Source organism: Chrysochloris asiatica, unplaced genomic scaffold, assembly GCF_000296735.1.
Source record: "Chrysochloris asiatica unplaced genomic scaffold, ChrAsi1.0 scaffold00005, whole genome shotgun sequence".
Lineage (NCBI taxonomy): Eukaryota > Metazoa > Chordata > Mammalia > Afrosoricida > Chrysochloridae > Chrysochloris > Chrysochloris asiatica.
In genome coordinates, this window is record NW_006408523.1 from 33,423,729 (window position 1) to 33,439,815 (window position 16,087).

Genomic DNA, 16,087 nt, shown 5'->3' on the forward strand with positions numbered 1-16,087 from the left:
CTTGCTTCTGCTACAAATTCCCCTACTGTAAGCCTTCCAACCTTCTAAATACGTCTTTATATTTGGTTCAGAGTTCTGGAACCATCCTTTGAGTCTGCTTGGTCTGGTATTCTGTGTTGTTTCTGACAGAGCACCTTACTGCACTTCTACCTATTCTGCCATCTGGTTTGTTTCTCCAAGAGGTGATTTATTGATGGAGTAACAAAAGACAAATATTAGAATATGCTTTAACTTTCCGTATACCAGATGTTTCTTTATACTAAGATTAAAACCTAAAGCTCTGGACCTTAAGAAGCCAGCCAGGGGTAACAACACAACAATAAAATTATTATAATGTGCCTTCACTAGAGAGATTTTGGTGTGTTAATTAAGCTCATTATTTATTCTTGCTTGATAAATACTGCTTTCCTTTTTTATTTATTTATTTTTTTGTCATTGGCTGTCTTGAATTAAATTGTGAGACAAATAACAGTCTATAATACTGTGCTCTTCAAGATTAGGCTGGTACTGGGGAATTTTTTTTTTTTTTTTAACATTTCAATTCTTGTTTCTTTTCTCTTCTTTTCTTACCCTCATACATTTTTCCTCTCTTTCTGTCTCTCATATCAAACCAAACTAAAGTCATTGCCTCTGAGATAATGTTGACTCCTGGCAACTCTGAAGGACAAAATAGAACTGTTCTGGTAGACTTCCAAAGCTCTTGTCTTTACAGAAACAGACTGCTACATTTTGCTCCTGAAAGGCGGATAGTAGGTTTGAACCATTGTATTTAATTCTTTTGGTTAGCAGATGAGTATTTTATCACTATGTCACCAGGAAACCTTTCTGCTTCAGAGTTGTAGAAAAAGACTGATTCATTTGAACAAAAATTAACCAACCAATATAAGTAAAATATATACTATCACTGATATCCAATAAATAAATATCCTGTATTACAGTTTGCCCATAAAGTTAAAATCCTACAGTAAATATCAAATGTCATTATTATCACACCAATTTGAAGTAGTAAATTGTAATACTAATTTTGGAAGTAACTTTGAAAGAAGTGACATTTAGTATTATATTTTCAGGTATGCATTTTCAGTTTTGTTGTATGTAAAATTTAAAGATTTATCTTCATTATTTTTTAGATTGTTGAGCTTGGATTTGTTTAAATACTGGCAGTAAAAAAAAATATGTTCTTCTGTGTAGAGCATATATATTTACTTTATTTTCAAAAGTTCATTAACATTCTTTAATCAAGAATGACATTTATTGACAAAAGTACATTAAAGTGACAATATTTTAACCCTCATACCAAAACCAGGCAAAGACATCACTGAAAAAGAAAATTATAGACCAATAAGCCTTCTGTATATAGATGCAAAAATACTCAACAAAATCCTAATCAATATAATTCAATAGTCTATCAAAAAATAATGCATCATTACAAAGTGGGATTCATTCCAGGAATACAAGGATGGTTCAACAGTAGAAAAACAATCAACATAATCCATCATATCGATAAAACAAAAGGACAGAACCACATAATCATATCAATTGATGTAGAACACTCAGCAAAGTATGAACTGAACACTCAGCAAAATATGAACTGAAATGAAATTCCTCAAAATAATTAAGAGCATGCATACAAATCTAATAGTCAATATTACTCACCAGGAGAGAAACTGCAAACATTTCCTTTGTGAAAATGAGGCACACAGCAATGACCTTTATCACCAATCCTATTCAATATTGTATTGGAAGTCTTAGCCAGAGATATAAAGTAAGAAAGAGAAATTAAAGGCATCCAAATTTGCAACTAAGGGGTAAAACTCTATTTGCAGATGATATGATCCTATACATAGAAAATCACAAAGAGTCAGCAAAAAAAATTATAGGAATCCATTGAAAGATTGAGCAAAATTATAGAGTACAAGATCACTATACAAAATCCAGTTGTATTTCTACACACTAATAAAGACCGCTTTAAAAGGAAAGTAGGAAGAAAAAAAAAAGAAATATTCCTAAGTGTTTCTTAGGAATAAATCAAACTAGAGAAACAAAAGACCTATACAAAGAAAATTACAAAAAATTACTATAAGAAAAAATAAAAAGAGAGAGACTTACAAATATGGAAGAATATATTTTATGCATGGATAGTAAGGCTTAACATTGTAAAACTCAACATTACCCAAAGTAATCTATAGATACACAGCAATCTGACTCCATATTCTTATATGATTCTTTAAAAAAATGGAAAAATGATCGCTAACTGTATGTAGAATGGAAAGAGACATCGGATTAGCAAGTCAGTGTTTAAGAAGAAGAACAACATTGGAGGCTCTCACTCCCTGATCTCACAGTCACATTTGTCAAAACATCCTAATACTGGTATAATAAATGATACATAAAGCAATGGAACAGAATTGATAGCCCCAAAGTAAATCCATCCAAAACACATTAAATGGGGGAAGAAATAGTGTCTTCAACAAATGTTACTGGCAAAACTAGAAATGTATTTGCAGAAGAATGAAACAAGACTCATATCTCACATCATATACAAAAAAAAAAAACACTCTCAAAACATATTAGATACCTAAATGTAACACCCAGAGCTATGAAGATTGTCAATGAAAAAGTATACACAAATGTAGAATCTCTAGTACATGGCATAAATACACTATCAAACATTACTAAAAACTTACCAGTAACAGAATACAAAATTAGACAGTTATGTGCTTCTAATTTTTCAACAGACTGAGAAAACATTTTTTGTAGTGACATACCACACAAGGACAAACTCTAAAATTTATAGAAAACTATAACACTTCTATAAGAAAAGACAAATGACCCAATTAAAAAATGGACACAGGACATTAACAGACACTTCATCAAAACAGACATTTGGAAAGCCAACAAGCTTATGAAGAAATACTCACTACCATTAGCTATTGTTGTTTTTGTTAAATGCTGTCAAGTCAATTATGACCCATAGTGACTCTGTATAGGGTTTCCAAGGAGCAGCTGGTAAACTCGAACCACCGACCTTGCAGTTCAGCCGACTTTGCAGTCTGATGCATTAGACCACAGTGCCACACCAGAACAGCAATGAGATATCATCTCACATCAGTATTAACAGCAAAGTTAAAAAAAAAAAAACAGAAAACAACAAATGCTAGAGAGGATGTGAAGAAACTGAGACCCTCATATATTTTTGGTGGGACTGTAAAATGTTTCAATCACTGGAAAATGGTGTGGCATTTCCTGAGAAAGCTGGGAATAGAAATACTGTATGATCCAGTATTCCCTCTACCTAGTATATATCCACAAGCAATCATAGTCAGGACATGAGTAGATATATGCACACCAGTGTTCACTGCAGCACTATTCACAACAGCAAAAAGATGGAGACAACTTAAATGCTCATTAGTGGGAGAGTGGATAAACAAATTTTAATACATATATACACCAGAATATTATGCAATGTTGAAGAATAAGAATGAATCTGTGAAATACCTCATAACATGGATGAACCTGGAGAACATTATGTTGAGTAAATTAAGTCAGTCAAATTAGGACAAATATGGCATGAGACAATTTTTGTAAAAACTCATGAAAAGGTTTTTATACTACAATAAATATGTTTTGATGATTATCAGGTGTGGGAGGGTAAAGAGAGTAATTCACTGGCTAGAGCATAGACACATGTTAACTTGGGTGATGGGGAGGACATTATACAAGAAGAGGGAGTGCAAAATACAAGAACAGGGTTGTTGTCAGAAAAAATGATGAAGATAGCTAAAGACACAGTAAGGTATACAAAAGTGATCGAAGTAAATAGTGATATATACACAACCTTGGAATAATAGTGCTCTGTGTGTAGATACATAAACAGAGACACAAGCTGAATGGACATAGGAGGAAGTTATTGTTTTTGTTAAATGATGTTAAGTTGATTTTGTCTCATAGAAGAACTGTATAGAATTGGGTTTGAATTACTGATAGGATAAAAGTATTTAAAAATGCATGGGTAACCACAAAGAAGTTATGGTGTTGGAGGAGTATACTGAAAGTGCCATGGGCTCCCAAAAGAACCAACAGATCTTTGTTGGAGGAAGTTCAGCCAGAGTGCTCCTTGGAGGCCAGGATGGCCAAATTTCGCCTCTGATACTTTGGACATATTTTCAGGAGGAACCAGTCATTGGAGAAGGATATCATATTTGGTAAGGTGGGGAGGGTCAGAGAAAAAGAGGAATACCCCCAGCAAGATGGATTGGCAAAGTGGCAGCATCTGTGGGCTCAAGTGTGGCAACAATTGTGAGGTTGGCCCAGGACTGGGCAGTGTTTCGTTCTGTTGTGCATAGGGTAGCCATGGGTCAGTACTGACTCGATCGCACCTAACAACAATATTTAATTTCTTTAGTATGCAGGTGAAGGAAATAAGATATTTTGTTTCAAAATTTTATTTTTCACTGAGGGATATTTAATGGAATAATTTATATGAAAAATACATCTTTTTTGGCCAGATTCCTATGTTGCCAAAATTTTATTGTATTTTCACATGCCTTTGAATGTGTGGGAAAAATAAATTAAGTTTTAATTAAACTATAAGCACAAGTGTTTTTCAATAGCATTATACTTAATAACAATTCACCTAAATTGTTATAACATTAATATATAAACTTTAATGTTTTTATTTTGTGAAAAGGAATTTTAATGTGCCACTTCTATAAAACAAATCTTAGAGTTCAGCTTTCTAGAGAAAAAAAGAGAGTATGAGAAAAATAGTTAAGATATTTTTTAAAGGTTTAATGATGCAAATATATCTAAAAGGTAATTATATTGTTATGCATCAACCTCATGGTTTTGATCACTAAATGAACAAGCTAGTATATATTTCATCATCTGGCTATAAAGATAGGTGAAGTCAAAATTATCATCATCATAATTGGATAACTTTACTTAAAATTTATATGGTGAACATGGGATACAAAATGAATTGCTTAATCAGAAATTATTACTATAAGTGGTTATGCATCGATACATTTCATGTACTTTTCTCACTTAAGCATATCTTCTCTCCAACAACACTAGACCAGTAACTAACAAAGCTAGATTATTTTTGCCAGATAATTTTCATCTCAGAATTAATAAGATGTTGGAGCATGACTTCTTGCTAAAAAGTAATATTATAATAAGTAATAGAAATATTTACATATCAAAACTGGTTTCCTTTACTTCCTATTTTAGTCTCCTAAAAATATTGTATATGTGCAGTTTTTTGAAGTCCCTGTGTGATACAAACTATTAATCACTGGATGACTAGCCAAAAGGAAGGAAGTTCATATCCACCCAGAGGCACCTTGGAAGACAGGTACTGCGATCTGCTTTTGAAAGGTCACAACCTTGAAAACCTCAAAGAGAAGGTCTACTCAGCACACATGAGGTCATCAATTCCATGGAAATGACACCATGGCAACTAACCATAACAAGAGCAATTCTATAGTATTAAGGGCTTAAGGATAGCTTTCAAATTTCAGTTACCAAATAAAAATAAGTAAGTTTGAAAATTATAGGATTTTATGATTGCTTTGTGTCTGAACTGGAGGGTGGTGGCTCTATAGGATAAGCACTGGACTGCAAACCACAAAGTCAGCAGTTTGAGCCAACCAGATGCTCTGCAGAAGAAAGATGAAGCTGTCTGCTCCCACAAAGATTCACATCCTAGGAAACCCTATTTGGTATCACTGTTACTCAGACAGAGTCAACGGTACTTAACCAAAGCAACACTGTCCAAATTATTTTATTTTATTTCCAGTTTAATGGTATTTCAAGTGTCTGAAAATAATTTATTTCAGAATTTTCTCTCATTTAACTTAGACTTTCATGTATTTAACAAATTCTTTCTTTTACTTCTGTTGTTGTTAGGTGCCATCGAGTCGGCACCAACTCACAGCGACCCTATGTGCAACAGAATGAAGCACTTTTACTTCTAGTACCATCAAAATGTGGTAGAGGATTTATTTTTAAAGTATTGAGATACTTACATATTATAATATTCAACTTTTTAAAACATACAATTTCGCTCCTTTTAGTATATTTGCAGCATTGAACAGCTATTGCCCCTATCTTATTCCAGAGCCTTCTCATCATCCCCTAAAGAAACTTATGCTATTTTGCAGTCATCCACATTTCCTCCTTGCCCCAGCACTTGGTAACTACTTTTATTTTTATATCTTTATGGATTTGCCTATTTTGAACATTTCATATAAATGAATTCACATGCTATGTGGCCTTTTGTGTCTGGCTTCTTTCACTTAGCATAATGTTTTCAAAGTGCATTCTGAACACATTTTATATTGTAAAATTTAGTTTGGCAAGATACAGCTTACTGATTTGAATCATCTTCCCAACTATTTTTCCTTCTGGAAAGATTGGTTTATTGCAATCCTGCAATGTTGTTCAAAGGTGAAAAGACAAATGTAAGCCAAGTACCTTCTAAATGAAGTCAGTTGAAGTTCTCATTCTTCACTTTGTCCCATTCTCTGGTTCAACTGTTGGTTTGTATGATCTGAGAAATAAAGGTGATGTCTGGCCTTTTCCTGTCACGGTTGCCTGCCAGCAACCATTATGGACTGCATAAAAACTGTCTAAGACTCTTTTATCATTCAGTGGAAGTTTGGCTGTGCAGGTGAAACCTTTTTCTGTCAGGCAATTCATTGTTCTCACCCAAGAACACAACTTGAGAAGGCACAAAAACAAAAACAAAAAACAAAAAAAATGGAAAATGATCTTAATGTAGATCTAACACATTTAAGCAGAAGAAAAATGATGAGATGCTTTTAAGTTTTTCAGAAATTTTAAAGATATATCAGTTCCTAAGTTTTATATAAATGGAGGAGTGCATCAAAGGTAAATTAAATAATCAGAACAGAAAAAAATAGGTGATCAAAAGTCTCTATAAAGAAGTAAAAAGAAGCCGTAGCTTTAGCATGCACTGCTGATTAACAGACTTCTAAAATATGTTGCTATTGTTGTTGTTAAGTACTCTCAAGTCAGTTCTGACTCAAAGTGACCAAATTTAGGGTTTCCAAGGAGTAGCTGCTGAGTTTGAACCACCGACCTTGTGATCAAACTGACATTGTAGTCTAGTGCTTTATCCCACAGTACCACATGCCTTTAAATCATATCAATCAGTGTTGATGGCAGACAAGAGTAACCCCAAATGAAGAATGCACACTGGAATATCATTGTAGGCCTGTATTAGTTACTGAGTTCAGTCATCTCTTAAATATTGATTACTATGACTAAGAAAAAGAGCTCTGGTAACATAGTGGCTACGAATCGGCCTGTTAACCTCAAGGTCGGCATTTCAAAACTATCAGCCGTTCCGTGGGAGAAAGATGAGATTTTCTGCTCTCTCCCGTAAAGATTTACAGCCTGGGAAACCCTGGGCAGGCTCACTATGAGTCAGAAACTACTCCACGATACTTAACAACAACAACATGACTAAGAAGATAAAATTGTGAAGAATTTGAAATGAAAATTACTTATGGCTTAAATTGGAGTTAATGGTAAAGTTATTGTGTTATTCATTTTGATTATTTATTTGCATTAAATATAAAGACAAGTGGAAAATATCTCACCATGAGATTTGATCAGTTTGAATCTTGAGGACACTGATAGTAAATTTGAATATGGTATTTAAAAGTGAAACCCAATGCAGGGTCACTGTGAGTCAGAACTCACTCAATGGCTCTTAACAACAACAAAAACAGCATAAAAGTGATATTACACTTGCTTAATTATTGCTGTTTTTATTGTTAGGTGCCATCAAGTCGGTACTAACTCATAGCGACTCTATAAACAACAGAATGAAACACTTCCCGGTCCTGGACTAACTTCACAATTGTTGCCACTCTTGAACCCATTGACGCTGTCACTTTGCCAATCCCTCTCCTTGGGGTCTTTTTCTTTTTCTCTGGCCTCCACCTTACCAAACATGTTATCCTTCTCCAGGGATGGTATCTTCCAACAATATGTCCAAAGTATGAGAGACGAAGTTTAGCCATCCTGGCCTCCAAGAAGCACTCTGGCTGCACTTCTTCCAACACAGATCTGTTGGTTCTTTGGCAGCCGATGGCACTTATCCTCCAACACCATAACTGAAGTACACTTATTCTATGATCTTCCTTATTCACTGTCCAACTTTCACACGCATATGAGGTTATTTAAAATACCATGACTTAGGTCAGGTGCACCTTATTCCTCAAGCTGATATATCTGCTCTTCAACACTTTAAAAAGGTCTTGTGCAGCAGATTTGCCTAATGCAATGCATCATTATTTCTTAACCGTTGCTTCCATGAGTGTTGATGGTTGATCCAAGAAGAATGAAGTCCTTGACAATTTCAATCTTTTCTCCATTGATAAGAATGTTGTTTATTGGTCCAATGGTGAGGATTTTTGTTTTCTTTACATTGAGAAGCAATCCATACAAAAGGCTGTGTGTGGTCTTTAATTTTCATTAGTATTTTAAGTCCTCATCACATTCAGCAAGTAAGGTTGTATCATCTGCATATTGCAGGTTGTTAATGAGTTTTCTTCCAATCCTGATGCCATGTTTTTCTTCATATAACCCAACATTTCAGATTATTCCAAGAATCCCAGCTACTCCGTTGCAGCTGCCCTCATCATAGGTACTGAGGATATTTCCTCAGATGACTAAATTAGCCACAGGAAGAGATATATACAAGAACAGCTGTGGTCTGGAAAATGAGTAAAAAGTCACTAGCTTGGGCTCTCCCAGACAATGCAAGGAATTATAACGCCAGTTGATGTGAAGCTAGGCCTCAATTCCAACCATTCATATGTCAGTGTTTCTTAAAGCTGCCTCTCCTCTGCAGGGACATAAACAAGGGTGACTGCAAATGCTGTCAGCAACCCAGCCAAGCTGTGATACACACCCTAGACATGATGTGTGATAGATGAAATGGGAGAGCTGGGCCAGCAGGTCAAAGGGAGGAGCTTAGGCCTTGCTCAAGATGGAAGAAAGGGGCAGGGACAGGAGGCATGCAAGGCCCTAAAATCCAATCATTCAGCCAGTGAAGAAAGGCATCTCCCTGTATGCTTACCTTATTGGTGTACAGCTCTAGGGTCACCACTGTGTGTGCGCTGAAGCCCTTGTCAGTTCTAATTCATAGTGACCCTACATGCAACAGAATGAAAAACTACCTAGTTCTGCACCATCCTCACCGTATTTTGTTTTGTTTCAGCCCACTGTTGCTGTGACTGTGTTCAATCATCTTTAAGCGTCTTTCTAATTTTTGCTGACATTCCACGCTTCCAAGCATGACAGTCTTCCCCAATCAAAATGAAGTATTTGATAAAGCTTTTCTCCAATTATCATGATGCAATTTATTGGTGCAGTTGTGAAGATGCTGAAGGCTGTAGTTTTTGATCCTCACCTCCAAGTATTTCAACTCCTCTTAGCTGCCAGCAAACAACACTGCTTCATCTGCCAATGTCTTCAGTGCAGGTTGGACTTCTTTTAGTACTATCTGTTCTTTATCATATGGTACCTCTTGAAAAGTTTGAACATCAACCTGTTCTTTTTGGTACAGTGGCTATACAATCATTCAATCTGCTTCTGAAACTTCATGCATCATTCAACATTTTTCCATAAAATTCTTAACTATTACAAATCAAACCTTGAATTTTTCTTAAGTTCTTTCAGCTTGAGAAGTGATGAGCATTTTCTTCCCTTTAGGTTTTTGAACTTTAAGTCTTTGCACATTTCATTATAATACCTTATTCTGAAGTTGCCCTTTGACATTTTTTGTACAAACCTTTTATTTTATCATTTCCCCCAGTCTCTTTAGCTTCCTTATGTTCAAGAGCAAGTTTCAGAGTTCCTTCTGACATCCATTTTGGTCGTTTCTTTCTTTACTGTCAATTAAATGACCATTAGCTTTCTTCCTGTATGATTTTCTTGGTGCCATTTGTCATCAATTTTGATCATTTCTTTCTTTCCTGTCAATTTAGTAAGCTCGAACTTTTTTTGCATGATTTTCTTGGTGTCATCTCACAACTCTTCTGGTGTTCTGTCATCAGTGTCTAATGCATCAAATCTATTCTTATGGTCTCTAAATTCAGGTGAATTGTAGTTAAAGTCATATTTTGGCTCTTGTGGACTTGCTTTAATTTTCTTTGCCTTCAGCCTACCCTTGCATATGAACAATTGATGGTCTGTCTGACAGTCAGTCCCTGGTCTTACTTGGTCTGAATTTATAGAGCTTCTTCATTATAGTCTGTTTGATTTTTGTGCATTTCATCTGGTGAGATCTACATGTGTTGTTGTTAGGTGCCATCAAGGTGGTACTGACTCATAGCGACCTTATGCACAGTAGAAACATTTCCTTTAACTTCATCCTGAACTTGAACATGAGCAATTGATGGTCTCTTCCAATTTGCCTTGGCCTTGTTTTGGATGTTGATATGGAACTTTTCCACCATCTCTTTCCACAGATGTAATCGATTTTATTTCTGTGTTGCATCTGGTGTGATCCATATATATAGTCATATTTTATATTGTTTTAAAAGGTATTTGCAATGAATAAGGCATTGGTCTTGCAAAATCCTACCATGAAATATCTAACATTGTTTCTATCACCACAGCCATATTTTTCAACTACTGATTCTTCCTCTTTGTTTCCAACTTTTGTGTTCTAGTCACCAATAATTATTAATACATCTTATAGCATTTTTGATCAAATTTAGACAGAGGAATTGGTTAGAATTATTCAATTTCATCATCACTGACTTTATTAGTTGCTCATAAATTTGAATAATAGTGTTATTAACTGATCTCCTATGTAGACATATGGACATTATCCTATCACAGACAGTGTTGTACTTCAAGATACAACTTGAAATGTTCTTTTTGATGATGCATGTGATGTCATTCTTCTTCAATTTGTCATTCTTGACTTAGTAAATCACAATCATCATATTCAAAATGGCCGATATCAGCCCACTTCAGCTCTCCACTGCCTAGGATATCCATTTACTTTTTGACAATTTTCTGAATTTCATACTTTGGAATTTCCATCTTCTAATTATTAATTGATATTTACAACTCTGTCTCCTCATTTTGAGTTGAGATGTCAGAAAATTGACATCTTGAAAGCTTTACTTCATTTGCATCATCACTGTCAACTCTACTTGGAGGAAGCAGCTCTTCCCAGATGTATTTTGAGTTCTTTCAAACTTAAAGGGCTTATCTTTTACAGCACTATTTCTGACAATATTCTGGTGTTATTGACAGTGTTTCTGTATTCAATATTCTGATGCTGACAGTGTTCCACTACTATCCATAAGTTTTTCAGTAGTGAAACATTCATAAGCGGTCTGACTCTCCTTCTTCCTGGTCTATCTTAATCTGGAAGCTCAGTAGAAATCTGTCCACCATTGGTGACCCTGCTGGTATTTCAAATTCCTGTGGCATTGCATCCAGCATCACAGAAACATGCAAACCACCAGAGTATAGCAAATTAACAGATGTGTGGTGGAAGAAGTTGGTAGAATTCTTCAGTTTCACCATAATTGGATTCAGTTGTTGGTGTGTAAATTTGAATAATAATGGCACCAACTGGTGTTCTTCTAGGCATTTGGATGTTATCCTATCACAGATAGCACTGAACTTAAAGATCGATCTTGAATTGCTCTTTTTGATGATGAATGTAACACCATTGCTCTTCAGTTTTTCATTCGTGTTATTCTAATTCTTATGATTCTCCAATTCAAGATGGCCAATACCAGTCTACTTCGGCTCAGTAATGCTGAAGACATCGATTTTTATGCATCCCATTTAATTTTTGATGACTTCCAATTTTCCTAGATTCGTAAATCATATTTTACAAGTTGTGATTACTAATGGATGTTTACTACTGTTTCTTCTCATTTTGAGTTATGCCCCAGCAGCAAATGAAGGTCCTAAGAGCTTAACTCCACTCATGTCATTAAGGTCAACTCTACTTTGAAGAGACAACTCTTCTCCAGTGGTATTTTAAATGTCTTCCAACCTAAAGGATTCATCTTTTGACACTATATGAGACACTGTTCTGCTGTTATTAATAGGTTTTAAATGGTTAACAATTCAGATGTGGTCTGGATAACCGTAGTCCTCGTTTGTCTTTGTCTGGAAGCAACACTGGAAGCTGTCCATCTTTGGATACCCTGTGGTATTTAGAATACCAGTGGTATACCTTCCATCATCACAGCAACACCCAGGCCATCACAGTTGACAAATTGACTCATGGGTGATGGACTGGATAATTAGTTGAGTTCAAATATAGAAGAAAAATCTTTATATGTGAGCAAGTAAAATGTATTGCTACCATGGTTCTAGTTTATACATGCAGAGATTTATTCTGAAAAAAAAAAAAAAATGAGTTTAAACACTCTGCAATGAGTGGATGGCTGACAAGTTCTCTCATTAATATACTTGTCTTAGTTTCTTTAGTTACGAATCGGGCTGCGAACCTTAAGGTCAGCGGTTTGAAACTACCAGCCGCTCCGCGGGAGAAAGATGAGGCTTTCTACTCCCGTAAAGATTTACACCCTCGGAAACCCTGTACAGGGTCGCTATGGGTTGGAACCGACTCGACGGCACTTAACAACAACAACAACAACAAGTGTCTTTAGAATACCTTCAAAGAAAATGTACAATGCAATGGCTTCCAAGTGCATCTGCTGGGCCATTTTAATTCAAGGTAGAGTGGTAAGCTCAACAGGTAATGGCAATAGTTTGTTGGGATTCCAAAGACATAATTTTTATAAATTTTCTTGAAGGACACAGGACGATGCTCACGGGGGCTTATTATGAAGATTTTTAAAGAAAATTGAAAACTTCATTGGTGAGAAAAACTGGGAAGTTGCATCAAGGAATTTTTTTTTTTTTTTTTCCATCACGGCCATGCAAATGCTCATTCTTCGAAGGTAGTTACATCGGTCATTTGAAAATTTCATTGAGTAACCTTATTGAAATCACACTACAGCCTTAACCATGTACCTTCATGTCCCTTTATTTATGTTTCCCAAACTTGAACATTTAAAAGCAATATGATTTAAATACCTCAAAGATGCCAAGGTGACTGTTTTGATGTGATAAAATTTAAAAGCACAGAATTCTTTGGAGGCAAGTTGTTGTTATTAGGTAGTGTTGGACCAGGGGAGTCAGCAGGGTGACAGAGGCTATGAAAGCCTAGGCATAGTTGCAGAAGAACTGACGGCAAAGAGCACATGATCTGGGGTGGGAGTGGCCCAATTTTCATTCAAGCAGTAGTTAGATATATGGGGAAATAACAACACTAGTAAGGTATGTTTGCCATGGAATGGTCAATCATTCAAAATAAAAAAGGCAACATTTATGTAAGTCCAAATTTGACAAGGGATGGGAACGTAGGTGGAATGGCAATAGCAACCACAGGGAGGAAACGAATAACTGTTGATTCGTGGAGGTGATTGCAATCATGGAGATTAAACAAAGTATGTGATTTGTTGCATACTAATGATTCAATAACCTCATATGGATGCAAAAGTTGGACAGTGAATAAGGAAGATCATAGAAGAATTGATGCCTTTGAAATATGGTGTTGGAGAAGAATACTAAAAGTACCATGGGCTGCCAAAAGAACCGTTTTGGAAGAAGTGCAGCCAGAGTGCTCATTAGAGGCCAAGATGGCCAAACTTTGTCTCTCATACTTTGGACATATTGTCAGGAGGGAATAGTCGCTGGAGAAGTATATCATGCTTGGTAAGATGGAGGGTCAGAGAAAAAGAGAAAGACCCCCAACAAGATAGATTGGCCATGTGGCAGCATCGATGGACTCAAGCAGTGAAGTTGGCCCAGGATCAGACATTGTTTCGTTCTGCTGTGCATAGAGTCGATATGAGTTGGTGCCAACTCCATGGCACCTAACAACAACAACAACAAATAATTAAGTATTTCATCATTTCCTGGAGACTTATTTTTCAATAATGCCTTTAGTGCTGCTTGGATTTCTTCCTTGAATACAATAAATTCTTGATCATATGCTACCTACCTCCTGAAATGGTTTGACATGGACCAATTTTTTTTTTTTTTTGATACTGTGACTTTCTGTATTCCTTCCATCTTAATTTGATAATTATTATTAATATTGATAATAGAGTTTTGAATCTTTTCTTTTCAGTTCTTTCCACTTGAGAAATACTGAGCATTTTCTTCCTGTTGGTTTACCAACTCCCATTTTGTCCATTTTATTATAACTTACTCCTTCTCAGACTTCTCTGTGCAGTTTTCTTTTTGGATCTTATACTTCATTTTTTGCTATTTTATGATCAAGAACAAAGTTTTAGAGTGTCTTCTGACATCCACCCTTTTTTTTTTTTTCTTTGCTGTCTATTTAATGACCTTTTGCTATCATCATGTGTGATATTCTTGATCTCATCCCACAGCTCATCTGGCCTTTGGTCATTAGGGTTCAGTGTATAAAATTCATTCTTGAATTGCTTCCTAAATCCAGGTGGGATATACTAAAGTTCATATTTTGGCTCTAGTGGATTTCTTTTCATTTTCTTAAACATCAACTTAAATTTGCATATGAACAATTGATGGTCTGTTCCACAGTCAATCTCTGGCCTCTTTACGGTGTCTTTATACACATGGAGTTGATTTAACTTCTGTGTGTTCCATCTTGTGAGATCAATGTGAATAGTTGTATATTCTTGGTCCATGTTGCTGAAAAATGATATTTGCAATGAATTTATCATTGGTCTTTCAAAATTATGTCATGCTAACTTCTGGGTCTGTTCTTTACCAAGGTCATATTTTCCAACTACAGGTTTTTCCAATCACCAGTAATTATCAATGCACTTCAGTTACCTGTTTGATTAATTTCAGACTGCTGAAGTTGGTAGAATTCTTAAATATCTTCATCACTGATTTAAGTGATTTGTTAATAAATTTGAATAATACCAGTATTTACTGTTTTTTTCTTATTACCTGATGGATATTATCCTATCACCGACAATATTGTAACTCAGCATAGCTGTTGGTATGTTCTTTTTTGGAGATGAATGTGATGCCATTCTTTTTAATTTGCCATTCTAGGCAGAGTAAACCATACGATTGTTTGATTAAAAATTTCCAATGCAAGTCTGTTTTAGCTCTCTAATGCCTAGGATATTTATGTTTTTAATTTCATTTGTGATGATTTCTATTTTTCCTAGATTCATAATTTATAAATTGCATATTATGATTATTTACAGACATTTGCAGCGGTTTCTTCTAATTTTAAGTCATGCCATATCAACAATTGAAGCTCCTAAAAACTTTGTTTCATCAGCCAGTTAGGTTGATAAGGCAGCTCTTCCCTAGTTATATTTTTCATGCCTTCCAACTCGATGAATTCATCTTCCAGCACTATATCAGACAATGTCCCATCGTTATTCATAAGGTTTTCTGTTGCTTGTTTTTTAGATGTGGTCTGCCCTCTCCCTAGTCAGTCACCTGTCCATGACACGTGACCCTGCTGATATTTGAAATACTGGTGACGTATCTCCCAGCATCACAGCAAAACACTAGTCACCATCATAAGCTAAAACAACGAATGAGTGCTGGTCCATCATGTTAGTCATTGGTAAATAGCTCAAATAATTCCCTTCCCTATTAGTCATGAATCAATTATCCACCTTATAAATTTGTTTTGACCAAACAGCCTTTACTTAATCTTTTTTATATTCTTACCTTAATAGGACTTGGCCTTTTTGTATCTTACTGATTTCTATGGCATAGGACACACAGAAGAAGACAGATCTTTGCTTATGTTAAGATGGCCAATTACAATTTTAGTGTGGGGATTTTGAAGAGTTTGTTGTTGTTAAGTGCTTTCCAGTGGGTTCTAACTCATAGTAACTCTGTATAAAGTTTCAGAGGCTGTAAATCTTTGTGGGAGCAGAAAGTCTCATCTTTCTCCTGTGGAGATTCTGGTGGTCTTGAACTACCAATCTTGTGGTTTGGAGTCCAGTGCTTGTCCTACAGAATCATTGTTCTGTAGTTCAAA